General features: G+C 48.5%; 1 protein-coding gene across 2 annotated transcripts in view; it reads left to right on the forward strand.

Moving 5' to 3' along the window:
- Positions 1 to 23,329: 23,329 nt before the first annotated feature.
- Positions 23,330 to 27,954, forward strand: part of KCND3 (potassium voltage-gated channel subfamily D member 3) — a 221,451-nt gene continuing 216,826 nt past the window's right edge. For both annotated transcript variants that reach the window (XM_021671918.2, XM_012468154.3), the window contains exon 1: positions 23,330 to 23,765. The gene's annotated coding sequence lies outside the window, so the exon portion shown is untranslated. The remainder of the gene's footprint in view (positions 23,766 to 27,954) is intronic.

Genomic DNA, 27,954 nt, shown 5'->3' on the forward strand with positions numbered 1-27,954 from the left:
TTTTTTTTTTTTTTGCTGTTTATATAAATGGACTCACCTTGCCCAGGCTCTCTGCTGCAAATGTGTGATTAAAGGATTATAATGGTGATGGAAATAGTAATCACGTCTGTTTTCAGCCAGAGCTGTCCCTCCGGGGGCCCAAAGTGGCTGTGCTCTTATTCATACCTGTAAGGAAAGGGAACTTCCCAGGCACTTCCATAGATGGGCCAATAGGGCCCCAGAAAGGGTAGCAACTTGCTTCAGTATATCCAGCCTGCTGGCTTCCAGCTTTGTGGGGGTGGGGGTGGAGGTGGTGGCTGTTGAAATGAAGCTCAGAGCCTGCAGACAGCCAGATCACCAGATCACCCAGACTGGAACTGGAACATCATCCACTGTGGTGGGTGAGCAGCTTAGGGGCAAACCTAGCAGCAATGGGAGGTGGCCAGCCCATCAGGCAAAGATAATTATTTGGAAAACACGTCATGAGAGCTAGACAGACACCCTAACTGGTGGTCAGCATCGGGGAGGTCCAGTAGTCGGTGTTTAGTTTTTGAACAGCACAGAAAAGGGGATCTAGAAACAACAGTGTACAGTAGTTCAGGGTGGAGGCTCTGGAATCAGCATCAGGATAGGGTCAAGGGCAGGGCTGAACCTCTAGAGAGGGAGGACTCAGAAGAGCAAGGCAGGACCCAGGCTCAGAGGAGCAAGAGGGTGAAGCAGATTATCAGGGATGTCCAGCCTGGTCACTAGAGCCAGGCAGAAATCCCACTCAGAGGACTCAAAGGCCAGAGCGGGCACAGCAGCCAGATTGATTGGTGCTGAGTCACCAAAACCACTCACTCGACTCGTTCTTTAGAAATAAAAGCCTGGCTCCAGCACCCAGGGAAAGGCTTATTATGCTGCTGGGAGGACAGTGAAGGAGGTGGGGGCAGCACCGCAAAGACCTTTTCAGTGCAGCCTTCTGGAGGTCATCGGGATTTGAGACTGCTCCCAGTCACAACTTTGCTTTATGGAAAAACAGAGCTAGTCATGTATCAGGACAAAAGTCCAGGATTCTAGCCCAGGCTGCACCACTGCTTTACCATGGGTCTTAGGCTGAGGAGCCGCCCTTGGCCCTGCCTCAGTTTCCCCACCTCCCTAACTCTCTCCTTCACATCATTGTTAGGAAGAACATATGAAATAACATACCAAATCACTTTGGAAAAAATACAACAGTAAGATGTTTTCAGTATTAATATTTATGTGACATATGCATCATCTTCTCTCAAAATTAAATTTCCCAAGGCTGACTGGCCAGTTTGAGGACTATCTCTAGTCCTTTTACCTTTTCCTTGATCTCCCACTCCTGGCCATTTCCTTGTCCATTATCTCCCAGCAGAGGCTTCAGTGATTTTAGAAGAGATAGAGCCATAGCATGTGAGAGAGCTGCTGGGGCTGGGAAGCTAGGGATCATCTGGTCAACCTTTTCATTTCAGTAGTAGGGACTTAGTCACACATGAGAGATGTTACCTGACCAACGCCACACTGCTAGTTAATACTGAGCCAGAGAGCAGTGTCTGGCATACAGTGGGAACTCAGAATATGGTATCCTCTGTTACTGTGATTGTAACTATACCATGCTTTCACGAAGGAATTTATTTTGGTACTTAATAACTTTGATAGAAGGTTGGTATGGGAAACGGTGAGAGTTGAACAAAAGGCAAGTCATAACTAATGTTACAAAGGGCATTTTCAAATTATCCAATGTCAGCTTCATTGCCTCCTCCTCCAGGAAACCAAAGCTGATCAGGATCCCTTCCTGTATTCTCATTATGTCTCCTTGTAGCTCAGCCTTATCCCACCGTGCTAAACTGAAATTACTTCATTTTCTTGTCTCTCTCCCCTTCTAGACTTGAGATTGCTTGAGGGTAGGGACTGTGTGGTTTTCTCAAAGTTGAGTCCAGAGTGCTTAATGTTTAACATATAAAGCTGTAGATTGTGTTAGAGTTCAGCAATGTGTAGGACATGTCTTAGATGTTCCCATTTCTTTGAGCTCATCGTCCCAGAGAGCCCTATTGTTCAACAAACCTTAGTTATCATCCCAGTTGCTTTATGTGTAATCTGCACAACTTTAGGTCAAGTCACTTGCCCTCTTAAAGCTCCAGTTTTTTAATAACTAAAAAAAAAAAAAGGCGGCTATTTATGAAAGGAATTTGTCAATAACTATCACATTTACAAATGAATAAAGCCTTTGCCCGAACAATTCCTGTTATAGAAATTTATCTTCAGATACACTCCTATATATCCTGCAGGTATACTTACTTACAGGTTATTCATTACAGTTTTATTTGTAAAGATTAACAATTGGAAACAACTTAAATTGGTTAAAGAAACAAATTTTTAGAATATAATACTTTGTAACCACCACAAAGAATGATGTAAGCTTGTATATACTGATATAGAATAAGCTCCAAAGTATAATATTAAAAGAAAAAGTGCAAGGCGTATGACATTGTATAAAGCAAGCTTTCAATTCATGGAGAGGGGAGAGAGAATATATGTGTATATTTGCTTGTATATGCATAAAATATCTCTGGAAGATTACTCAGGGAACTGGTGACATTTAGTTGAATCGTGAAAATAGGAATATATTTTCAAAGAATGTCAGAAGGAAGGAAGGAAGGAAGGAAGGAAGGAAGGAAGGGGAATAAAGGTTCCAACCGACCTGTTCATCTGTTGAGAAGCATGTGGGATGACCCCTATGAAGGCACACTGTCCATGGCAGGGTGTGATACCAGTGTGGGGACTGGCATGGCTCTCAGGCCTTGGTTTACCCCTTTCCCCTGAATTTGCATAACTTTTTTCCAGTCAAGATTCTGTCCTGATCACCCCTAGAAGATTCATGGCACAATCATCCAGCAACATGTAGATAAAATATTTCCACTCTCCATTATGAGAACTCTCTTGTGAGGTGTAGAAGGGGGCAGAGCTCTCCCTAAAAGAGTATAGGGGTTGACTCTCGAAGGGGCCCTATTATGCCAGGGTCTGAGGTCAGTTTCCTGCAGCACTCTCTCTCCTTGTCTCACAGTGAATGAGCCGATGTGGGCTTTCCAGCTTCAGCATGTGTGCAGGTTGTGGCGACTTTCCTAGGCAGAACCTAGGAAAGATGGTCCCTGTAGCTAGCACTTTCCTTTCTCTCCTTTATCCCCTTGCTCGTTATCTTTCTAAGGTTTCATTGCTTTTAGAGTTACAAGGGAGATTCAACCCTTAAGGAAGACAACTGTGAGCTACTAACCAGAAAATCAGGCCTAGTTATGTTTCTAGTAACTATCTGACTCAACAGGAAGGCGATTGAAAAGAACCACTGACTCAAAATCTCTTTCCCACACATGCCTGAAATCACACTATTAGCCACTTATATGTAAAGCCTTGTCAACATGGGTCCTCTCTTTAGATTTTCCTGGGAAGGGTAATGTCTTCGAAAAAATTAGTTTAAATGAACATTCATTCATTCATTCAATGATTATTGCATGTTTATTTACACCACTCTACCAAGTACCTGGACATATGGGCAAATAAGACATTCATTGACTTTAATAATAAATACCATAACAATAATAATGATGACAGCTAACACTTTCTGAATGTTTATTATGTGACTGGCACTCTTCTTATCTCTTTACATGTGTTTGCACTGAAGTCTTACAATAAATCTGAGGAAGATAATGTTATCGCCATTTGTTAGGTGCGGAAATCGAGGCACAAAGAAGTTAAGTAGCTTGTCTAGGGTTCCAAACCAGGTAAGTAGCTAGACTGGTATGTAAACTTTTAATCTAACAGATATTTTTCCAGGAAGGGGTCATAAGCTAAGAGTTGAAGGCCTGAGTTCTTTGTCCCTGAGTCATGGGGGGAAAGGAGATGGCCCAGAATGAAATACCAGATGGTCCTTAGGCCCAGGTCCTGTCTTGGTGATGTTGGAAAGACCTCAAGCTGCATATGGATTTGAGAAGACCAGAGAGAGATTAGTCAAGTAAAAAGGAAATTGCATGGAAACCAGCCAGGATGAATGGTATGCCCAGTAAACAGAAGAAGTAAACCTAGGGAAAGAGCCTGGGCTGAGTCAGGATCCTGGGGCCTGCAAAACCAAGCAAATTTTACCCAAAAGTGGCATGAGGCTTGGGATCCGGGCAGCCCAGCGACCGAGCAAAACTAGAGAAATAAATCTGCCTGGCCGCAGTGTGAAAAGCTGAGCTTTAGTACGAAAGGATATAGTGACCCAAAGGATCTGGCTACACAAGGAGTCTGCCAGATTGGGGTGAGACAGCAACGGCCTGTAATTCCTAAACCATACTTCAACGTCAAGCTTGGCCAACCTGAAAGGAATTGAGAATCTGCTTTGGGCCTGGCTGAATGTCCCCGAGCTCATCCTAAGTGGCTCAGAGTTGGATTGACTGAGCCACTTAGGATCAGACCAGAGACTAAGCCTATAAACATATATATATATATATATCATTGTATAAGACGATACAATGAAATTCAGGTTTGTCAGGGAGCACTGAGCAGGTCCCCCTCCCTTCGCATGTGAGTTCTGGATATGCCACTGAAACAGGGAGATTGTCCCTTCCTAAAGCGCTCACTGGGACATGGAATTGAGCCCTGAATAATAACTTCATTCACTTTCTAAGTTCTCTGCCAGTTCTCCCTGGCTGACGCGGAAGCTGTGTGCTTGCAAGGGAAAGCCAGCCTCCCTCTTTTTGGGCTGGACCTTCTAGGAACTAAGAGATTGGGACAATGGAGGGCAGGGAGAAGCCGTGGGAGGGGGATACTAAAATGAACTCACCTGTCACCAAGTCACATTCAGAACCTGGTTTGTGGCACTCATTTGGGGGCTGGAAATGGAGGGGGAAGAGATGAGCTTCAGTCTATTCTAGAAGAAAACGAAGTCTGGCTTTTTCCCTCCCTGATTAGCATTTTTATTGCGTCCCTCCTATTTGCTCTGCCTGCTCGTAATTAAATACTGCCCATGGTGTCTCGTCTATCTTGGTAATGTTCTCTTGGACACCGATGAATTGGATTTTCTTTATGGACTCACTCCACTGAGACAAAATAAGGCTCAAGTTCTACTCCTCCCCCCCGCAGGGTGGCTTAGTCTCAAGAGGGCGTTTGGCACCAAGGTCAGCAGCCTCCTCATGGCACTCTCAAAGTGCCTGATCTGGGCTCTTGAAAAGAAAATGAAAAAAGTACCAGGTCCTGGTCCGCAGAGCAACCCCAGTGAGAGATAACCCAGGATATGAGGCAGCTGCCCCAGTTCTGCTTGGGAAGGCCTGAGGCCCAGAGGCTGGCAATAATCCTACACGGTTAGGAGAGCGGGGCTGGGGGGAGGGATGTGGGATGAGGTGCTCAGGACTCCATGGGGCTGGTTGTAATCCCCATAGTCCCATCTGCCTGGCTCACCAGTGATCTCTACACGACCCACAGTCATAGACCCATAGTCATGGTGGCGGCTGTGGCTCTCAGGCCTTCCCTCCTCAGTGTCATCACGTTCCCTCAGTATCCATTCTATTACCAAGGAGCTGCCTTACATTCTCCATCTTCTTCTCTGCCTCTGCTCTTTAACCAAAGCCCAGCGTCTCCTCTCATCCTGTCCAACTTGGGCCACAATAAAGGGTGGATGATATGGAATTTGAACCTCCTCAAGTGCAGGTTTATCACTTTAGAACGGGGGTTCACGAGGCGTGTCCTGAGACCAGCAGCATCAACTTGCATTTGGGAACCTGTTAGAAATGTAAATTCCATCCCAGCTGGTGGCTCACACCTGTAATCCCTACACTTAAGGAGGCCTAGGTGGGAAGGTTCCTTAAGCCCAGGAAGTCAAGGTTGCAGTGAGGCAGGCTCCACTATTGCTCCAGTCTCAGGGACAGGGAGAGACTCTGTCAAAAAAGAAAGAAAGAAAGAAAGACAGAAAGAAAGAGAGAGAGATGGAGGGAGGGAGGGAGGGAAAGAAAGAAAGAAAAGAAAGAATGAAAGAGAGAGAAGGAAAGGAAGGAAGGAAGAAAGAAAGAAATGAAATGAAAGAATGAAAGAAAGAAGGAAAGAAAGAAAGGAAGAAAGGAAAAAGAAAAGGAAGGAAGAGAAAAAGAGAGGGAAAAAGGAGAGAGATAAGGAAAGAAGGAAGGAAAGAAGTAAAGAAGGAAGGAAGGAAGGAAGGAAATGTGAATTCCTGGGTTCCACTCCAACCTAGTGAATTAGAGACTCTGGGGCTGGGGCCCAGCCAGCTGTGTTGTAATAAGGCCTCCAGTCATTGTGATGCCGTTTCACATTTGACAGCCACGGTGCTAGCCCGACTTTCCACAACTCCCTCAGAGCATCTTCCCTGAAGCCCACACCATATGTGCGGTACTAACTATTTCCTACCAACCACTGGCTCCAGGCCACTCCCCTGCTTTCTAAAAGAAACCAACTGCCCTGCCTCAGACCATTCTCCAAGGAGCTGTGCTTGCCTCCTCTCACATCCCTCCTCTGCACCTTCTCCCTGGGCAATGTCGTCATTTCTTACAACTTCTGCTGTCACCTCTAGGCCGATGATTCTCACATGCGCATTTCTAATAAGCGACTCTCTCCCAAGTTCTAGAAATACACTTCTTTCTGCCTATCAGGCACTTGACCTTGACTATACCAGGCACCTCCCTCACAGGTCCCAAACAACTCCCCCAAACTGATGTTTGAGGTACCTCGTTTTAGTTCATTCCCCACCCTGACTCTGCACAGAGATTTCTCTGATGGAGACTTGCAAACACACAGTCGCCTGTAATCTACTATAACCTTCTTATCCCCACTCCCTTATCATCCAAGCAAAGTCGTGGTGGTCAGGGGAAGGGTCTGTCATTCCTACACACACCTCAGGCAGCTCTTTGACATGAGCTTCCATTCTAGTCATTTGTCTTATGTGTCAAAACTTTTCCTGCATTATAATGGTGGAGAAAATGAGTATTATTTGCCCCTCAGGTCCCAGCTAGGAATGGTCCCAGTCCACTGCAGCTTAGTTTCTAGGATCTCTGATTCCTCTCTACGTGCGCAGCAGCCCTGAGCTGTGTGATGAATCTCCCCCTGGCAGAGAAAGGAGGAAAGGGAGATGGGCCACAGTCCCTAATCTCCCTGTCAGGGTCTGACACTGGCTGGCCATTCTCCTGAAATGTCAGAGTGGTAGCCACACAGACATGTCCTGCCAGGGGACATTCCCTGTGGCTCTGGATCCTGAGCTGCCTCCAGAGAGACCCCAGGCTGGGCAAGCAGCCTAGAATACAGTCAACCTCCAGTAAGCGTTTGTTGAATGAGTAACAAAACGTTGAAGAAAGAAAGAGGCTCTCCCGGTGCCTTGTGCCAGTCCCTGCCTTTCCAGCCCATCTAACTCCAATGTATCTATACAGAAAGGAGCTAAGGCAGCAAAAAGGAAGATGGAGAGAGACTTGCAAAAAACATTTCTTTGTGATTTTCTCTTCTGTTTGCCTCTGAGGAAGACCTCTGGATCAGGAAAAACATGTAGGCTTCCCAAGACAGCAATCCCTTCTCCTTCTTGCCCTCCGTCCTGGGCCTGTGCCCTTCCAGGCTATGGGGAGAAAGTAGACAGACTAGCTTGGAGACAACTTTAAGTGAATTCAATTACCATAGCAACCAAAACCAGCAGAATGGAGATTAGGCTCCAGACAGCTGCAATCCTGGCACCCAGGAGAGGCAGCAATCTGAAGGCCATTGCTGTGAGGCCGAGGGGAAAGGGGCACCCAGCTTATCTGCCCCGCGTTCTCCAGCTCACTTGTACTTTCTGGACTCTGCAGAGCTCTGACCTAGCAGGGAGCAGACATCCATCCCTGCCTGGAGCTGGAGAGCCTGGAGGGGTATGGGGGTCAGAGCAAGAGCAATTGCTGGCCTCTTATTTCCTGGTGTGCCCTTCTATGGAAGGTCAGGGTACTGGTCTGCCTTCTGTACTTCCCTGCAGCATAATATTTAAGAATAGCAGCTCTGGAATCAGACTGTTTGATTTCAAATCCCAGCTCTGCTATCTGATCTTCAGCCAACTGCTGACTTTCTCTGCACCTCTGTTTTTCCATCTGATGAGTGGGGATGATAGTACCTGGTTCAGAGAAGTGTTGTAAGGACCATAAAATAAGAATCCAGAGAAAGGCTTAGAACACTGTGTGGCACATAGTAAATGTCAGGCAAGAGTTTCTGTTGTTTTCATTGCTGTTTATCACTTTAGAACAAGGCTTCACAAGCGTGTGCCTAGACCAGCACCATCAACTTGCATTTGAGACCTGTCAGAAATGTAAATTCCAAGGGGCCCTCCTAGCCCTTGTCTATTGCCCTGCTGATGAGCATCACCTTTGTCAAGGTGAGGTGCCCAGCCTGAGGCAGGCAGAGATAATTCTCGGGCGGCTAAGTTGGTTCACAGTAGTCAGTACCCGCCTCCTGCACCTAAAGCCAAATAGAATCCCAGAGGACTGCACAGGCCACCTGACAAACAACTGAAGGCTTCGCTCTCTGGGGGGCTTCATCTGGGTCCACCAACTGTGGTCAGCCTGGGGAATCTCTAAAAACCAAACCCCAGACGGCTGGTGTTCTCATGCACCTACTCATTTCCCCTGAAAGATGTTAAACAAGTCTTTGATCATTTTAGTCTGAAAGAGCTGTTGCCTTCCCTGAGGGTGGAACCCTTTTCTATAAAGTGGGGATAAATATAAGGGCCAATTTCAGAAAAATAATTGACCTGTTCATGTAGAAGTGAGGGTGAAGGTAGGCACCACCTTTATGGCCCTTGTCTCATGTGCTTTCAGGCTTTATTTCCTAATGGCATGTGAGTGTCCAGAGAGCAAAGATACCACCCTTCATTTAAGTGAAGAACTTGCAATCATGGCTAGGGAAGGCATTTTCTAGTCCACCTTCAGGGGATTTGCTCATTCCTCAAACAGTTTTTGAGCACCAGGGATGGACCAGACCTTGTGCCATTGCTGGGGATGTCAAGATTAACACGACTTCAGGCTTGGCAGTGAATGAGGACCTCACAAAGTGCTCTTTGATGGGGGTAGGGGGAGTGTGGTGAGGATATTTGGGGCGGCACAATTAACCCTACATGGGGCAGTGGGGCTGGGCATCAGAGAGGCCGGGCATCTGGATTGGCACGGAAGGAAGAAAACAATTTTGCCCAGTGGAGAACTTGGAGGGAAGACTCTGAAGGCAGAGAGAACAGCAGGTGCAAAGAGGAAGTGGGGCAGGCCTGGTGTGTCTGGGGGAAGGTGAGAAGTTTAAGGATGATAAAGCGTATGCAAACTCGCGTATGCATGCTTGAGCTTATGTGTGTGCACACGTGTGCAGATTGGGGGACAAGAAGGGGGTGGGAAGAAGAATGATGGGAGATGAGACCCAAAAGTTCATCTCTCCTCTTATATCTTAACTGTGATCAGCAGTTCTATAATCCTTTAGCTTCTGTGGCCTGCTATGCTGGGATTTGCTCAGCCTTATTTTGAAAGTGTGTCCCCCTATAACCAAAGGAGTTGTTGAGTTTGTTTCAGGTGAACCAGCCTGTTTCTGAGATCTGCATTGCTCTCAGGCCTCGAACATCCCCAGCTGGCAGGTCCCTCCAGTCCGGCATAAACAGCTCTGGCTGGAAAAGAGCCTGAGAGAGAACTATGACCATCCTCCTTCCTGGAAGGGCTGCATCTACACCCTCAGCAGCTCCCCTTTGCACTTCTGTGTCCCAGATTAGCACGGTCGTTTGTCCAGGCAGCAAAGCCTGACCTGGGACCTTCTTGTGCTGCTCCACATCCAGCCAGTCAGAGTCCTGATCCTTTTTACCATAAACATATTTCTGTCATGTTCCCTCTTGTCCATCCCCAGTACCATTGCCCTAGTTGAAGCCCTCCTCATTTCTCTCCTGGAATACTGCAATAGCCTGCTAATTGGTCCCCCTGCTTCCCATCTGGTCCTCCTCAAATCCATCCTCCACATTGCTGGGCCAGAGTGGGTTTTTTTTTTTTTTTCCAAATAAGATCTGACTGCATTATGCATTTGACTGAAGCCCTTGGGTGGCTTCTCATGGCCTGCAGAATAGGGTTCAACTCCTAAGCTTGCCACACAAGATCTCCATGGGCTGCTTCCATCACCTTGGCCCTGATGTGCCCTCCCTCTGGCTTCACACTCCAGGCACATGCTGAGATGTTTCATGCCCTGGTGTCTTTGCTCTGCCTGGTGGTCACATCATTCCCTCTCTCATTTGGCAGATTCCTGCCTTCTTTCCAGGCTCAGCTCAGATGTTGTCTCCTCCAGAGCATCTTCCCTGACAGCTCGGCTGGACCAAATGTCTCTTCCCTGTGCTTCCCTGGGGTCCACACACACCCCATCACACATACTAGCTTTGCCACTATTGCGGCTGTGTGACGCATGCCTCCAATTCTTCATCTGAAAATGGAATAATAGCTCTATCTCAAGGGATCATTTTGAGAATTTGTAAGTCTAGCTTCTAGTCACCCCTCAGACTTCACTGACCCCAGATGAGGTTTTCATAAGCCTAAACATCAGTGCAGAATGCAGACTCACTGTCTGTCCTTCTCTTTAAACCATGAGCTATACTCCAAGGAGGCAAGGTCAGTGTCTATCTTGCTCACCACCATATGCCCAGCACAGCAACTGCATATTCAACAATTGTGTCTAAATGAATGAATGGTTTAAGAAGTGTTTGTTGAACTAACATTAGTTAGTTGAACACTAAGTTGAACACTTTATCCACTAAGTGTTAGTTGAACTAACATTAATGGATAAAGACCTATCAGTTCAAATGAAAAGTTTATTGAATGCCAGCTTATACTGTTAACATATAGGTGGGGCAGGGGAATACAAATAAGAAAGCAGGCTGACAGCAAAGCCTGGTCAGAAGAGCATCTTGAGTTGGGAGTTGCATTCAGCTCAGCAGCACTTGAATAGAGTGAAATGAGGAGTAAAGGGAATCTTCCAGAGAAAAACAGTCAGTAAGTCACTCCCTCTCCTGACCCTCATCGCCATCCCAGTGATGCAAGCAGTGCTGTCGCCATCCCAGTGATGCAAGCAGTGCTGTAATTCACTAAAAAGGCTGCTGTGCTTCTTTTTTCCTTTTTTTTTTTTTTTAATCTACATCAGGAATCTGGAGCAAAGAAGGAGCCTGCTAACATTGAACTTGTATTTGCAAAATTGACTAAGGCATTAGTTAAGAAGTCATTAGCTTACCACTTTGGAGATTCTAGACTATCTCGCTGGGAAAAGAGCCCCATGGAGCTATCAGGCAGGATATTCACACTGTCATCAACAAAGAAGTTAGAATGTTCTAACTTTTTTAAGCATGCGACTGTTTTTTGTTTTTGTTTTTTCACACCGAGGCTGGCTGTCTCCATTCTTTATGACTCTGGGCATGATTTAACACATATACTTAAAAAATGGAAGAACAGCTTCTTAAATTTGCAGTAAATGTATTGTTCAATAGACTTGATTTACTAGTTATGAGCTACGGAAAAGCCACCGTGGCGATTTATTGTCATGTTGTCTCAGGCACTGGAGTCACTGCCTCTATCTGCTCCAATCCCATAAAAGTAATCCAATGAAGCGAAGACCCACAGCACTTCTTGGCCCCAGCTTGGATTGTGACTACCACACCCTATTCTCTATATCAGGCCCTCCTTGAGATGATGGGATGATGGCAAGTAGGAGGGGAGTGGGGCATGGCCCAAGGATTTAGTGGCACTTGTTTCACAGGGGCTGGTCAAGGAGCAGAGGTTTCTGGGCATCACAGCTTGTGAGAGATTTACAGGTCTCCACTTGCCTCCCTGGTGACTCTGCAGAGGAATTAAGTAGATGGGAAGTGTGTGTTTGTGTGTGTGTGTGTGTGTGTGTTGAAAGGAGGGAGGGACTGAGACTTATGATTTAGATGGATTGAGAAGGGTCAGCCTCTTGAGAAAAACCTCCACAAAATAGTCTCTGCTTTTGATACCTGAACTGAAAACATCTGCTGTTCCCTAAACATGACTGGGAAGTGTGGTAAGTTCTATAGTGGGAAAGGGGGTGGGAGTGGGGAAGAAGCATTTCCAAGCTAAGCCCTACATGTAGGAGTTAGCTAAACAGACATGGGGAAAGATAGAGTCCCTGCAGAAGGAAAAGCCTGAGCAAACACTCAGGGGTAAAAGCAAACCTGTGAGTTTGGAGAACTGCAGCACTTTCAATATGGCAGGAACACCAGGTTCAAGGGGCCCAGGAGTAGAAAGTGGAAAAGCAGAATTAATCAATGTTTCAGTAACAACAGGAGACATGTTGAGATGTTTACGCAATTCTGAGGGCAATGATAATTATAGGGTTTCAACTAACGGGCAACATTGTTGGATATGTGTTTTGAAAAATCACTGTGGCTGCTGTGTGAAATATCCTTAATCCAGGCCAGGAAGCACAGCCCTGTGTTTTCTGCCAGTCTCTTGGCATCTGATGCTCAGCAGCTACACAGATGCTTGGAAGGGAATGATGTGCGGTTCCTGCTCTCAGGATTGTCTGGAGAACAGGGTCAGACAGAGCTCCTTCTGTTTGAGGAAGTCATATCGAAATTATGCTACCAATGAGTACAGGAGGGCCATAAGATGATTGCCTGAGAGTTAACTAAGAAAGGCAAGAACAAAAGACCCAAGTTCAGGCCAGGGGAGAGGCCTTTATGTCTATGACAATCTGATTGCTGGCTACGCTACCCTCTACCAACTCGTAAACAGTATCCCCAGCTTCTAGCTTTTCTGCAGGGGTCTGGGGAAGGGTGCATTGTGAATGAAGGTCTATGTAAGACAGCATTATCCAACAGAACTTTCCATGATGACAGAAATGTTCTCTGTCTGCATATTCCAATGTGGTAGCCATTAGCTACAGGAGGCTACTGTATACTTGAAATGTGAAACTGCAATTAAGAAACTAAATTTTTAACTTTATTTTATTTTAATTAATTTAAACAGCCCCATGTGGCCAGTGGCTATCATATTAGCACACATCTAAGTTGTGAGATTTCCTTGAATATAGTCCTATCACATGCTGACCATGTAGGAGATTCTTATAAGCAATTTTTTTTTTTTTTGAGACTGGAGTCTCGCTCTGTCACCCAGGCTGGAGTGCAGTGGTGCGATCTTGGCTCACTGCAACCTCTGCCTCCCGGGTTCAAGTGATTCTTCTGCCTCAGCCTCACTGGGACTACAGCCTGCGCCACAATGCTGGGCTAATTTTTGTATTTTTAGTAGAGACAGGGTTTCACCATGTTGGCCAGGCTGGTCTCGATCTCCTGACCTCATGATCCTCCCGCCTCGGCCTCCCAAAGTGCTGAGATTACAGGTGTGAGCCACTGCACCCGGCCTTATAAGTAATTCTTATTTGTTGTGCCTGGAGGCAGTGTGGTTTAGGGGAAGACCCTGGACATTGGCATAGACAGACTGAGGGTTTAAGTCCCATCCGTGCCACTGTATTGGTCAGGGTAGGCTTACTACTTTAACATACATCACCCACATTCCAGAAGTGTCGCATAATAAAAATTTATTTTTTGCATATTTCACAGTTCAAAGTAGGTTGGGAGGGGTCTCTGCTTCACATAGTCACCCAGGTACCCAAGTTCCTTCCTTCTTATGGCTCTGTCCTTGTAAGCCCTTGAAATTGTTTCCATTCAGCCAGTGGATGGAGAAAGAAAGAACATGCTAAATTGCCCTAGATGTTTTTTATGGGACTGGCCTATATTACTTTGGCTAGAACTTAGTCAGATGGCCAAACCTAACTGCAAGAGAACCTGGGAAAGTAATCTAGCTGTGTCTACGGAAAAGAGGAACTGAACTTGATTAGCATCTAATCAGTCTCTGCTACAGGTAACTACTAGCTGTGTGACCTTAGGTCTTAGTTCTCTTATCTGTAAAATGGAACATCAGGATTGGTGAAAGCTAAATGAAGTAAAGTATGTGGAAAATGATGAATCCAGTTGGGATTCATGACTGTGACGCTTCTCTCTCAGCTTGGACCTCATCACAGCTATTGATGAATCCACTTGGGATTCATGACCATGATGCTTTTCTCTCAGCTTGGACCTCTTCACAGCTATTGAGCATCATCTCTGCTGGAGGAAAAAAAAAAGCTTGCACATAGTTAGTGGCACCACTACCAGGTATTTTATGGGTTCCTTTTTCTACCCAAGGGACAGGACAAACTTTGGACAGCATTTAGTAAACCCTCAAGCTTGCCTAACCCGGAGACCACTCCTGGGCATGGATGCAGGTACTGACCAAATGTTTTCAGCATCATGGTGGGAGGGAAGAATGATTTCTCTTCTACAGAGATGGATTTGTTGGCCATAGCAAAGGTGCAATTATAAAAATATTTACAGATGAAATTATGTTATATTATATCTAGAATCTGTTTCAAAATTATGGTGGGGGAGTGCGTGAGTAGCGTACAGATGAAAAATGGCCATGAGTTTGTAACTCTCAAAGGTAAATGACAGATTCATGGGGGTGTATTTGTATATGTTTGGAATTTTCCGTAATAACAAATTTAGTTATTTTCCTTTTTTTCTTTCTTTACCTTGCAGTTTCAGCTCAAAGGACATAATAAAGAATTCTGTGAGAGCCAAGAAGACCCATCTTTAATGAGGATTTTGCAGAGAAGTCCAGAAGCCTCTGATGACTTTGCAGTGTGGGGACAATAGCTGGACTGTCTTTCTTTACTGGTTGATTCACCAAAGCAATTAACGACTTTGCAGTTGAGTCTCCTACAAACCCAGTGAGGCAAAAATACCCAAGTCTAGCCTTGAGTTCTGAAGAAAAAAATGCACTTGACTATAAGTATCATAGACGTGCAGTGCTGGAAGGGCCTTGGTGCTCATGAGCTGTGTCTGTTTACCAAGAAGAGGTTGATATATAAAATTAGTGCCCAAATTTCCCCATTATAACACTTTTGCAAAAGCTGGAGACTTGATTTTCTAGCTGCAGAATTGAGACACAGACTACCTTGTTGCCTATAATGCATCAATTAGTACCAGTTTTATGAATGGGCAGGACTCTGTGGAGTCGGGAAGAGTCTCCTGGGACCCCAAACTTTCCCCATTACTTTGATGAATGCTGGAAGTAGCATCTACTCTATTTCACTGTCTTGGCTTAAGGCTCTGACCTACTAAAATGTGAATTCTGTATCTCTGGATGAGATGGCCACTTACATGTCAGTTCAGATACTTTTATCAGTTCTTGCTAATGAGGGAGCAATGGAGAGAAACGGGTTGAAGCTCAAGGCTGCAGAAATGGGGTTGTACAGAAGAGAGGGAGTAGCCAGTGGGATGAGGGGGAGTGTCTAGGGACAAACTTCTCTGATTTCACACATTTACCAAGGTTCAGTATAAACAATAATTACATAGAAAGAATTCAGGTGGTCTGTCTAAACTACACAAACAAATTACTGTTTGTAAAGCTGTACCCAGGATTTAAAAGAGCTAGTTTCAGACACATGTAGACTCAGTGACAATATTAGAACAGCCAACATTTTTATTTATTATTGTATAAGAAACATGTTGTATGCATTATCTAGCTCAGTCTTCATGAACCTTCATCGTAACCCATTTTGCTAGGTGGGGGAACTGAGCATCAGAGAAGTAAAGTGGCTTGCCCAAATTCACACAGCTGGTGAATGACAGAGCCAAGACTTGAAGCCAGGTCTATCTGGAGCCCATGTTCTCACCACTAAGCCTTCACTCTCTCAGATTTGGGATGTGCTTTTCATGCAAGTTTATACTTAAAGTTCAGCAGCCTTTGGTCTTGGCATCTTCCTGAGCAAAGCCATGGTTAGGTTAATACATTTTGACAGGTCACCATGCTGGCTTTTACGGTGAGCTGTCAGCTTCAGGCAACCAGGAACATTTTCAATGGACTGTGCCCTGGCTATGCCCAAGAAAGTGATATTCTGGGTATGTGATTGACATTCTGCCAGAAAGGAAAGAAAAGAGTTCTCTGAAAACCAATCTGGTTCAAGAAAAGAACACTGGCAAGGTCTCTGCAGGCAGCATCGACTGAGGCTCACTTTGTAGAAACGAAAAGCCTTTCCTTTCCTCCCCACTGGAGGAGGGGGCTTTGGGGCTCTTTTCATCTAGGATCAGCTGAAAATCGAACACCCTCATTCTTTCTTTCTGTCCTCATGCTAGTGTTTAAGATCAATCAGATAGGACCTGGAGAACGACCAGTTGACAAATTAATCGCATATTCCCAGTCACATGCAATCCAGGGAGCCATGCAAATTAAGGTTAAAATAAATTATTAATGCAAATGTATTGAACATCTGTAATGTGCCAAGCACTGAGCTAGGATTCAGAATAGCTAAGACAATGGTCCTTGCCTTAAACAGCTTGAAGTCCAGAGAGAGAGATCACCATGTGGAAAACCAGGCCATATGGGTCATAAGAACCATATTTGAGGTATGCAGGAAGGATTGTGAAAGTCCAAAGTGGGGGATGATTAGTTCATCCTGCAGTGTGAGGGAGAACTTTACTAATACTTACGTGACTTTTGTCTTGGGTATTTAAGGTTTGAGGCTGAGTAGAAGTTTGCTAGGAAGACAAAAGAAATAAGAAGTGGTGGAAGGCGTTTCTGGAGGAGAGTGCAGCATGTGCAAAGGCATGAAGATATGAGATTTTGCAGGTAATGAAGAAAAGATCTACATGCTAGAAAGAAAGATGTAAGTACAAGAAGGTCAGGCTGGAAAAAAAGTGGGGGAGATAACATGATAGAAACAGGGTTTTTTAGGGGAAACAATCGATCGCAGAAGGATTAAGGCTGGTGCCTGTGTACAAAGATGGAGATGCACAGTGGAAGAAATCATAAGCATCTGAGTGAACTTGAAACCATGGGCTTGCATAGACTCTCCAGGGAAAAGGACAGAGAGAGAAGCAAAGAAGACCAAGGACAGAGACCTGGGAAACATCAGCACACACAAGCAAAAGAAACCACCAGCAGAAAACAAGTCACTACATCCAATGGCTATATCCCCAGCCTCCACCCACCGCTCTCCAGATCTGCTAGCAAGAAACTAAACAAATGATTAGAACTTTCCCCCAACTCCCAGTACCTGTCTCCCCTTCTCATATTTGCTTTCCTCCTTTTCTTCCCTCCTCTCCTTCCCAGGCATCTTTCTCCAAGGGAGGTCTTGATAAACAGAAAACCCTCCACCTGGGCTTTGCCCCCGCTAGCAGCTGCCTTGATTGGAGCTGCCTTGATTGGAGCAGGGGTCAGGCTGGCAGAAGGTCCACTGGAGCCCGAAACTTGGATGGCTTATCATTTGCCATAACTGGTCTAAGCATATTGATTAATGAGATGACCATCTGGGCCACTACTGGCCTCCAAAATGGAGTTAGGGCTGCAGGAAGCAAGAGTTCCCCCCCTCATAAAGGGACCAGAAACATCTGATAGTTGTGAGCATTCAGCCATTGGAGACCACCAATGTTGGACAGAGCTTGCTGTCCTGGAAGCTAGACAACCTGGGCTGATACCTGGAAGGCAGAGCCCTGGCCTTCTGGGACTGGGGCAAACCTCCTCAGCATTTACACCTCCACCTCCTACTCTGCCTTGGAAAACTAGAGAAAGCCAAGCCACTTTCAAGCTTTAGAATTCCTTAGGCAGACATCACCCTGAAGAAAAACAGGGTGCATCCCCACCCTGGACATACTGAGCCTTTGCCCCTGCATTAGTTCATTTTGCAGTTCTAAAAAGGAATGCCAGAGGCTGGGTAATTTGTTAAAAAAAAAAAAAAAAGGTTTATTTGGATTTGGCTCATGGTTTCTGCAGGCTGTACAAACACGGCGCTAGCATCTGCTTCTGGTCAGGTATCGGGAAGCTTTCACTCATGGTGGATGAGAAGGGGAAGCAGATATGTCACATGGCAAGAGAGGGGGCAAGAGAGAGAGGAGAGAGGTGCCAGACACATTATAACAACTAGCTCTCACGTGAACTAATACAGTAGGAACTCACTCATTACCATGGGAAGGGAACCAATACATGCATGAGGGATACACCCCCATGACCCGAACACCTCCCACTAGGCCCACCTCCAACACTGGGATTGCATTTTAACATGAGATTTGGTGGGGACAAATATTCAAACAACATCAACCTCACGCCTAACCTATGGAGGCCAAACACAGGAGAGGTCAAGAATGTCCTCTTAGGGTAGCCCCTCTATCAGACTGAGGAGGCTACTCCACTTTCAGAAGCGGAGAAACCAAGCATCCTGGGGTAGTGACAAAAGGGAGAGGTCAGAGCTCCAATCTAGCTATGCAACCTCACATCCTTCTGGAGTGTCCCTCTCTACCAGCTACCTTCAGGTTCTCTGTCAATAAAATGATAGTAATAGCTACAGTGCAGGATTATGGGAAATCTAGCAAGGAGCCCAACATATGGTGGCTCCTTAACTTACGGCTGATATGCTAAGCCTGATACAAATCGAGCATTTGCAATGTTGCTTTCATTCCTTGGACAGCCTCCTGCTCTTCAGAGCTCCTCTTCCTGCTAGCAACTTCCTGCGGCCCCATCTTCTTTTTCCTTAGATGTTCATGAACCGAGGTGAAATAAACTCTTTTTTTTTTTTTTTTTTTTGGAGACGGAGTTTCGCTCTTGTTACCCAGGCTGGAGTGCAATGGCACGATCTCGGCTCACCGCAACCTCCGCCTCCTGGGTTCAAGCAATTCTCCTGCCTCAGCCTCCTGAGTAGCTGGGATTACAGGCACGCGCCACCATGCCCAGCGAAATAAACTCTTATAGCAACTAAATAAAAGCTCACATGCCCAGCTGTGGGAATAAGGGATGGAAGGCAATGGCAGGATGAAAGTGAGAGTACCCCAAACCCAAGGGGAGCCTCAGGGAGAATGAGGGGCCACCCTACTGACTTTTTCACTGGAGCTTATTCTCATGAAGCCTTGCTTTCAGAGGTTAAATAAGAGAAGCTGGGACCACATGGATAGCAAGGGTCCTGGGACTTACTCTTCAGCATAAAATCGGCCCCCAAGAAATGTCCCATGGGCTTCTGACATGGTCAAGCTCCTTCCTCATCTCTATTCCTAAACTCTTCCTCTATTCCTTCACCAGAAACCTCCCTTTTCTGGGACTTAGGGAATTAGCTATCCCAGCAAGGTGAACTTGACTCTCTGTGGGCTGCGGCCTAGCGTTTTTATTGTTACATGCATGGGTGGGTGAGTAACTACATGTGTCTCTGTGTACAACCCGCCAGTTCTATCTTCCTCCTCAGACAGATTTCTTTGCACCTCCTGCCCGCACCACTCCTACCTTGAACAACAACAACCAACAATTATATTGCATGATTCTAAGAGCTTTATCTGTGTTAGTTCATTCAATTTTCACAACCCTATAAAGTAGATAGTATTATTTAGTACCATTTGAGAGAGGAAGAAATCATGGCACAGAGGGGTTAAGTAACTTCCACACGATCAAACAGCCAATTAACAGCAGAGGCAGGTTCAAACCCCGCCAGTCTCACCTCAAAGTCTGTGCTTTTTACATCTAAGGTACATAGCACTCGGAATGTAGAAAGCCTGTAACCCTCAGAGGTACAGTTCACCCCCCAAATTCTTGCCCCAACATGGGGCAGATTGCTGAAATAGGACAGTTATAAGCAGTGAGGGTGGGAGTGACCCTTAAGGACACTCTGAAGCATAGCTTCAAAGAGAGACTGAACAGAGCAGCTCTGGGAAACAGCCACGCAGACATGCCAGCCAGGCACATCAGCAAAGAGGCAGCCAACTTGGAGCTGGGCTGCCTCTTACCCTCACGGTCCACACGGTGACAAGCTTTGCAAATAGCGGCCAGAGCCACGGGACTAAAGAAAGATCCTCATGTGTGCACAGCTTGGAAAGGACACACACACAGAGAAAGAATAGTCATCCATAGGAGCACTATCTTTAAATAGAAAAGATAGCCTGAAATACACCCTGCACTCACGGGTGCTCACACACACAGACACACACGGCCAGGGCCAGAGGAGTGACTGAACAAATGCCTCAGCTGTGCTGGTGGCAAGGGGAGGAAATCTAGTGCCCTGGCAGCTCCTGACTTTCAGTTCCTATTTAAAATGTCTGAATTGGGAGCATCGACAAGCTCCCAAATTAGCTTTTTAAATAGAAGCTGAGAGTTAAAGGAAAAGCGGCCGTGTCATGGGGGAAAAGCAAGTGAAAATCCCGGCCAGGCCGGGACCAGAGGCAGAGGGGGAAGGCGAGGACAGGCAGTGCTGGAAAGATGCAGTAGAGGGCTGGGGACCGGTGGGAAGGACAGCATCTCCTGGGTACTCCAGCTTCCTGTGTCAAGGGACCTCCTTTCTCCCCATCGCTTGCTCTCATTTTGCAGAACACCTGGTTGTAGGAAGGGCTGGTAAACAAAACCCACAATGGCCTAGACTAGAAATCCCAGTCTTTCCTATTTTCCCTAGATGGTTAAGACAGAAAGGAGAGAATAGTCTACAGCTACCACACTTAAGCAATGAGATACCAGCTTATGAGGAATGAGGGGGCAGGTGTCTGAACCAGTGTCTGGTCTTCAAACAGGGCTTACGAGGCTCAGGAGGCCACAATTGTCCCATTAGTTGACTCTGGGGAGAAACGATGTCCCCAACTGTCTCCTGAAGCCTCCAAACATTGAGGCAGATTTAATCCCTGAGCTGCCCCCAAGATGCTAAACAACAGTGAGAATGTACAGGAGTTCAAACCTGGGCAGAAATAAAACACGGGTTTCACTTCTTTGAATTGAACATGGGATGGAGGACTGAAGGAAAATGCCCCTGCCTCCTGAGTAGTGACCACCCAGGACCTGAGGCACTTTCTCCCAGGGGTTAGAGCAACTGAGGTGTGCAGTTACCAGAAAATGAGCCCCTCCCCAGAGGGAAGGGAGGAGGGAGATGGGAGCAGCGCCAGGGCCTTCCCTGAATTCTTCCCCTGTCTGCCAGGGAGTGGCAGTGTTGTTAATCATTATTACTGTATGCAAATCCCACACAGCTCCGGGACTCCTGGCAAATGCTAATGGTGCCCACGCCCACCTCCTGAAGGGCCAATTGTGCACCTTTCAGACTGACAGACTGAAGGGGGCTCCGGGGAAAGTGAGAGTGAGTGAATAAGGGACTAACCTGCCAGGGGCCCACAAGGGCCCAGACCACAATTACCAACTCCTACTCCTTCATCTGGAAGAGGGCTAGAGGTTCTCACAAGCCAGAAGCCCCGTTCCGTGCTCAGGGAGGTCCTTTTCCAGCCCTGGACCTACAATTGTCCTAGGGTCTACATCACCCTCACAGTCTAGAACACCCCCGCGATCACAACACACTTCGCATTTCTCCGCCTCGGCACCCACCTCTCCACACCCAGAAATGTGATCCTCAAGCCAAGCGTACCCGGTCCCTGCTGGGGCACGGAGCTGCCTCGCTTCCCGAGCGCCAGGCCGAGATCCGGGATTCCGGGCACCGAGGCTGAAGACACCGTGAAAGCCGGAGCCGCGGGTCCGCCCAGAGGCTGGCACTGCGCCCTCTGAGCGCCGCCGCTCTGAGGGTGGGAATCTGGGCCGGACACCTGGCCCTGTGGGCACATGCTGACCTTCCCACTCCGCATCCTGGGTCCACGAGGCATGGAGCAGTGGAGACCCATGGACGTCACGGACGGACTGAGGGGCTGGACGGGCTCCAGTTGTAAGGGGTGAGAGTTCACACTCCCAAGTCCAGACTCTCGGTCTGGGTGGTGGGTAGACGTGGCGGGATAGGAGGGCGAATCTCGACCTTCCAATGGTGCCCTCGCCCTCCAAGAGGAGAGCGGCTCATACGTGGGGTTAGAGGCAGTGTGTCCCCCGGGGATCTCTTCAGCCTCAGCACTCGGAGCTGAGAGCCAGGAGCCAGCAGGAAAGCTTTCGCGGTAGGGGGCCCACCTTGCCAGGTAGCCGGGCTTGGTCTCTAGCAAGTGCTGCTGCCCTGTGGACAGTCAGCGAGAAATAGACACCCAGCTAGGTGCACACACACCCCACGCGCGCACACGCCGGCGCTCCCTGCTACCTCTCCGCGGGTCCCCAGCCACACACTCCCCCGAACTTACGCTCACGCCGTACTCCCCACTCCTCCCCCACCCCCAAACCCAGCTCACCTTGCCACGCTCACCCCCGTGCCCACCCTCGCCGGCACACGCGCTCACACCCGCGTCGGTACACTCCGCCACCTCCAGGCACACCCTAGGATTCCTCCACTCGCCGGGGAGACGCACCAGGCTCTGCCTCGTCTCCCCACCCCCCGCTCACGCGCGCGCCCCTCTCCACACACACACACACACACGCACTCACACTCATACACACCCTCGCGCGCGGAGTCACTCCCCCTCTCACGCCCTCGCCCTGGGCACCCTCCCGCGGCGAGCCTCCGGGTCCTCCTCCTCTCTCCCTCCGCTGCCTGGCGGCTCGGCGCTCTCTGGCCGGGCCTGGGGCCGCTGGGCCCGCGGGGATCGGAAGGGAGCCGAGGGCGCAGCCTTGCCGCCTCCCCCGGACTCTCCTCTCCTCCCCGCCCCGCCCCGCCCGCGCCGCGCCCCCACCGCCTCCCCCCTCGGGAGAGGGACCTCGGGAGAGGCAGCCCTTGGCCGGCCGGGCTCCGCTCCGCGCGGCGCCGGCAGCGGCGGGGGCAGGGAGCGAGCGAGGGAGCCCGCGAGCCCGCGATCGGAGCAGCGAGGCGGGGAGGGGACGCGCTGCCGAGCCGGGGCTGGAGCGGCAGCGGCGGCGGCGGCGGCAGTGGCGGCGAGGGACGGAGGGCCCCACGGACGGACGGACGCACGAACCGACCAAGCGAGGGAGGCAGCGAGCGAGACTTCGCTGGCGAGGAGGAGCCGCGCGAGCGGCGGCTGCTGGGCGCTTCCCCGCGCTGCTGGGCGCTCGGCGCCTCCGCGGCCGCCGGCTCCCGGCCGCAGCTTCCTCGCGCGCGCGGGGCGCCGGGCGCGGGGCCCGGGCTGGCTTCGCGGAAGGTAAGAGGGACGCGACCGAGCCTTCTGGAGCCAGGAAGTGAGAGGAGCGCTGCTCCCACGCCTGTTGCTCCAGCTGCCCACGCGGCACCCTCCCACTCCCGCGCCCGGGTGGGTGGGCGCTGGGGAGCCGGAAGGATTGGGGGTGGGGCCCGTGCCGTGGGGGAGCAGGCAGCCGGCCCGTGGGCGTCGGTTCCCTCGGGCTGTGGAGCCACCTCCGGGCAGCCAGGCACTGGGGTTCGGGGGTGGGGTGTGAACCTCTGCCCTCTTTCCATTGGCCTGTCTTCCCTTGGCGAGTGCCAGAGACAGGTGGCGAAGGCTTGCTCCGTCCCCGCTCTTGGTGAGGGGAGAAGGAGAGAAATGGCTGAAAGTGGAAACCGGGAGCGTTTTGAGGCGCTTCGCAAAGTTCTCCAGCCTGGCGAGCCGGCGGTGTGTCTACCAGAGGCTGGGGGCCAGTCCATCTGGATCTGGTCCTGCCCGAAGCCGCTTCCACCCCGCGAGCTCTGGGAAAGATCTCTACCTGACGCCAAGGGCCATCGCGGCCCCGGGGAGGGGGATCGAAAGACTCACTCTGCGAGGTGTTTACACTGGAGGTGGGAGAAGGGAAGGGACTGGGCAGAGAAGTTACCTGGACTCAACTAAATTCCTGCGCTTGCTTAGTGTTGACATTCGAATCCAGTCCAAGATGTTCTGCTTTTATCCCAGGCAGCTCTGATATGTCAGCAACAGGCTGAGGTTCCAGACCTGATATCGCACTGCAAGAAAAAGGGTCCGTGTATTTCTTAAGAGAGAGCATCTAAACTTTCTCGGGGTCCTAGGCACAATGTGATCTGTTTGTAAGACCAGGCATGCGTTGCTGTATTTTGCATGGATGTACGTGATGGTTAAATGTATGCCTTGTTTACTTTACTTCGAGGGAGCCTGTATGTTTACTGTCTGTAGACAGGGCTCCTGGGTGTGCACGAATTCAACGCAAAGCATGTATACATTTCCCCATGTGGACCTGTTGGCACACAGGAAGGGAATTGATGTGTTTATTTTTTTCCTTGTCTCTACTTGAATGCAACACAATGCAAGGATACAAGGGACCCGCCTCCCCAGCCTCCCCCCCACGCCCCCCCACTCCCCAAGAAAGAGGTTAGTAGCTTGTTCCCTTTTGCTCTTGAGGAGGCTGGAGAAAAGCAGTTCAGGAAGGTGCCCTGGCTAGCCTAGGAGTGGCACTGTTGGAGAAGAGGATCTGTGCGTGTGCCCCAAGCCTGTGCCCCAAGGATCCCCAGCTTGGTTCGCCTTTCATGCCTGCCTACCAAAATCCTCTGAACATAGGAGAAGCCCTCTGGGTCATAGGCACTTTCCCCTGCCCCCAGACCAGCCCCATTCTAGGCTAAGGGATGTGATGTGAGATTGTGGAAAGTAAGTTTCCAGAGGCTCTCCACTGAGGTTATTGAAGGACAGACCTTGGTGTCATGACTTTTTTTTTTTTTTCCTGCCTTATGCCTGTGCTCAGCTAGGTGTCAAACCCTAGAAGAGGCTGTCTGGTCACTCTGCCCACTTTTGGCCTTTTACCTCCAAAACAGAAACTGTTTAATGGAGTAACTGACTTTTTAGAGCAAAGGAAATTGTTTCCCTTTGCCAGGATTTGTCACCTTTTTCATTTCAGAGCTTACCTGTTTTGAATGTCTCTTTTCCAGCTCCCCCCAACCCCCTATCTTTCCCACTGTCAAACTCTTCTGCCAAAAACAAAAATAGCTTCAGATTTTTCATTTGTAAGGCGTCCACGTCCTAGTAAAACCTTGGCATTTGAGGCATGTGCAGTGCCATTGGCTGGAAATGGGGCCGCACTGTTGTGCCTGTTGCAGGAATTCATACCCAGGCCAGCTCCGGAAGGTGTTGGTTCCTGTCAGGGGGTGAGCGCTGCTGAATGAGCCATGGAGAAGGCCTGTTTGACTGGGTCATGCCTGCAGGGTTGTGGGGTGCGTATGGCCAGTGTGGCCTTGGGTATAGTATCTGACGGGATACTTGCCCTCCCCTTCCACTCCCCTACCCCCACACACAGAGAAAGTAACAATGGGGTAATTGCTCCTTTTTTGGTATGTTTCTACCAGGGGGACAGGGGCTGAGCCTCTGGAGACAGCCTGGGGCTTGCTTGGCCTTCTTTAGGAAGATTGCCCTGGATTCACGCATGGGGTAAAGGTTGGCTTTGGGACCAGAAGCTTTTATGGTCCCAAGACAGGGAGGGGTTAATTTTTCCTTCCCCTGAGCTCTCAATTATTCATCTGAAAGCAGTTTGTAAAACGCTTGTGGTCCTTGGAGGAGAGAAGATTGGCTTAGGGTAGAGAGGGGTAAGGTGATGGGACTCAGCTTGGCAGGGGCAGGTACCTGTCATTGAAGCTTGAGAATCGGGGTAGAGCAGGACTAGGAGAATGAAAGGGGAAGGACATCACCCTCTCAGGGGGCAGAGCTGTGTGTCTGGCCACACAGGGTTCCACAGGGTGCCTCTGATTCTGTGGTCTCTTACTCTTTGTTTCTTGAACCCCTTCAAGATTCTGCCTCTCTGAGCTTCATTCTGGGATAAAACAAGATGTTAAGGGTCAAAGGTCCAGGGCCCAGAGTCTGGGAGCTTGGTCTCCTTTACTTTCTAGGAAGGTGGCCAGGGGTTCTGTGGGTGGACCAGGTTTTGGATTGCCCTGGGCTCCAAGTGACACAGGTTGTGTGCCCTGTGCTGAGCACCAGCATCAGCAGGAATTCCCAGAACTCCCTTTGCTACACTGAGGCTCAGGCTAACTCCATCCTCACAGTAATAAGCCCAGATGCTCTACTTCCTTCTTTGCATGGGTGACTGTCATTAAGAGGTCTCCATGAGACCTAAGCTATAGACGTGATGTCCTGCATCCAGTGGAATCAGGGATCATTTGAGCCAATGGGTCTTTTGTCACATTCTTGTCCAATTCTTCTCATTTTACAGAGGAGGACTGTGAGGCCCAGAGGGTGACTGTTGCTTGCTTTCACAAGTCGAGGATGGGATTTAAACTGGAATTGCAAGGCCTCACGAGCCCTTGCTCATTGCTGCCTGGGGAAGACAGGGAAAGGAGTCTCTGCATCTTGCTGTCTTCTGTCGGGAACATCAGTATTGGGCAACACCTAGATCAGGAATGCTGTTTGGCAGTGAGGTGATCAATGCTCTATTTGAAAATCGTCAGCTCCTATATACACAGAACTCGGCCACTTTGAAGGAGGCTTCTGAGCTTCCTTCTCCTTACCTGCAACCTTTGGGCAGAAATGCCTATATCATCAGCTTTTGGGGGGAATAAATTAAATGTTGTGTGTAAAAGTGCCTCGGACAGTGTCCAGAGCATTGTCCGTGCTCAATAAATGTTAACCAACTCTGAATTGGAATCACCTGTGAACAGAGTTGAACTTGCGGGCTTGCTTCGCAAACACCCCTCGTCCCTTAGAGTTAAATCCTAGCTAAGTGCATGCTGAGGAACTACAAAGTCTCCTAATCCTAAAGAAACTATAGTTAGAAGGGTAAATTTCTTCTAGAAAGAAGTACAATACAGGTTGTGTTCCTGACTCTTCTATCTCTTCTGCAGTGGCATGTGGATTACCCACTGCCATTCGTGAAACGACCTCCATGCTTTCCTCCGTTCCTCAGTTCCAGTAATCAGGAGCTCATCAGGCTTGTGCTGTTTTTCTGTTCTCTGAGTGTTGACACTTGCGGGAAATGTCATTGTCATTCCTGTTATCTTCTGCAGCATCTGACTCAACCTCCCCTTATTAGGGAGTGAAGGGACCTGTGAAAATTCCCTTTAGCACGCAGATGGGGAAACTGAGGCAGAGATTGGCTCCTTTAGAAAACTTGACTGAGTCAGAGGCAGGTACTTGAATTGGATTCTTTTGATTCAGATCTGTCTTCAGATTTTACTGTCTGTTTGGAGAGAGAATGTCCCCCCTTGGCAACCCCTAAAATATATTAGCAAGGCATATATTGATGGGAAGCAAATGGCACCTGTCAAACCAGGGGTCCCAGCTCAAGCACCTACTGATGCAGTGCCCTGTGCTGCCTCCTGGGTTGTGATATAAAAGTCCTGGCCTTTGCGCTGAAAGAGCTTAGTGTCAGTTAGAGAAAGCCGGGGAGTGGTCTGGCTGTATTCTTGAACTCCACATTGCAACTGCCTGGGTTTAATGGCTCTGCCTACTTATTCCATCCTTTAGACAATTATTACAACTCCTATGCTTCATCTTTCTTTTGTAGGCAAAACATGGCCTACAGTGGTGTCTACCCCGCAGGGTTGTTGGTGGGATCTCTTGAGAGGCTCCATGTAAGCGTGTGGTACTGTGCCTGGCACACCGGCAGCACTCAGCAGACTGCTTGAGGTGGAATCCCTGTTCTGCCACTTTGGGGTTGTCAGACTGCTACGTCTCAGTAAGCTTTAGCTTTCTTTATCTGTGTAATGGGGAACATAATCAACTCTTCTTCCTAGGATCGCTGTGGGGATTAAATGAGATAATCCATGGGAGATAGTTAGTGCAATGCCTTGCACAGAGTAAGTGCTCAATTATTGTTAGCCATTATTATTAATAAGATGTGTATAAAGTATGTGTAATGGTTGCGGGGTGATAGGTGCTAGGGAAGAGAGCAAACAACGAGTCTCTAGAAGTCAGAAGTCCAAAGGGAGAAGAGAATCTCATAGTGGAGAGAGGAGGAGGCATCACAGAGAGGGTGGTGAATAGGTATAATTCTAATAGGAGGGGTCCAGGGGAAGGATATTGTCATGAGAGGGAGGAGTGGTCCAGAGACAGACATCCCCAGGATCTGTCCATGAACAAGTCTTGGTCTTATTCGAGGCTAGGATAGGTGCCTGGGCTATTAGGCTGGATATGAAGCTAGGATCTATTTGTGAAAATGCTGGAATACTAGGCCAAGGAGTTTGGACTTTGTTTTGCAGGTCGTGGGGTAA

The sequence above is a fragment of the Aotus nancymaae genome, unplaced genomic scaffold (genome assembly GCF_030222135.1).
Source record: "Aotus nancymaae isolate 86718 unplaced genomic scaffold, 86718_ANA_hifiasm-v0.15.2.pri h1tg000007l, whole genome shotgun sequence".
In the NCBI taxonomy this organism is placed as follows: Eukaryota; Metazoa; Chordata; class Mammalia; order Primates; family Aotidae; genus Aotus; species Aotus nancymaae.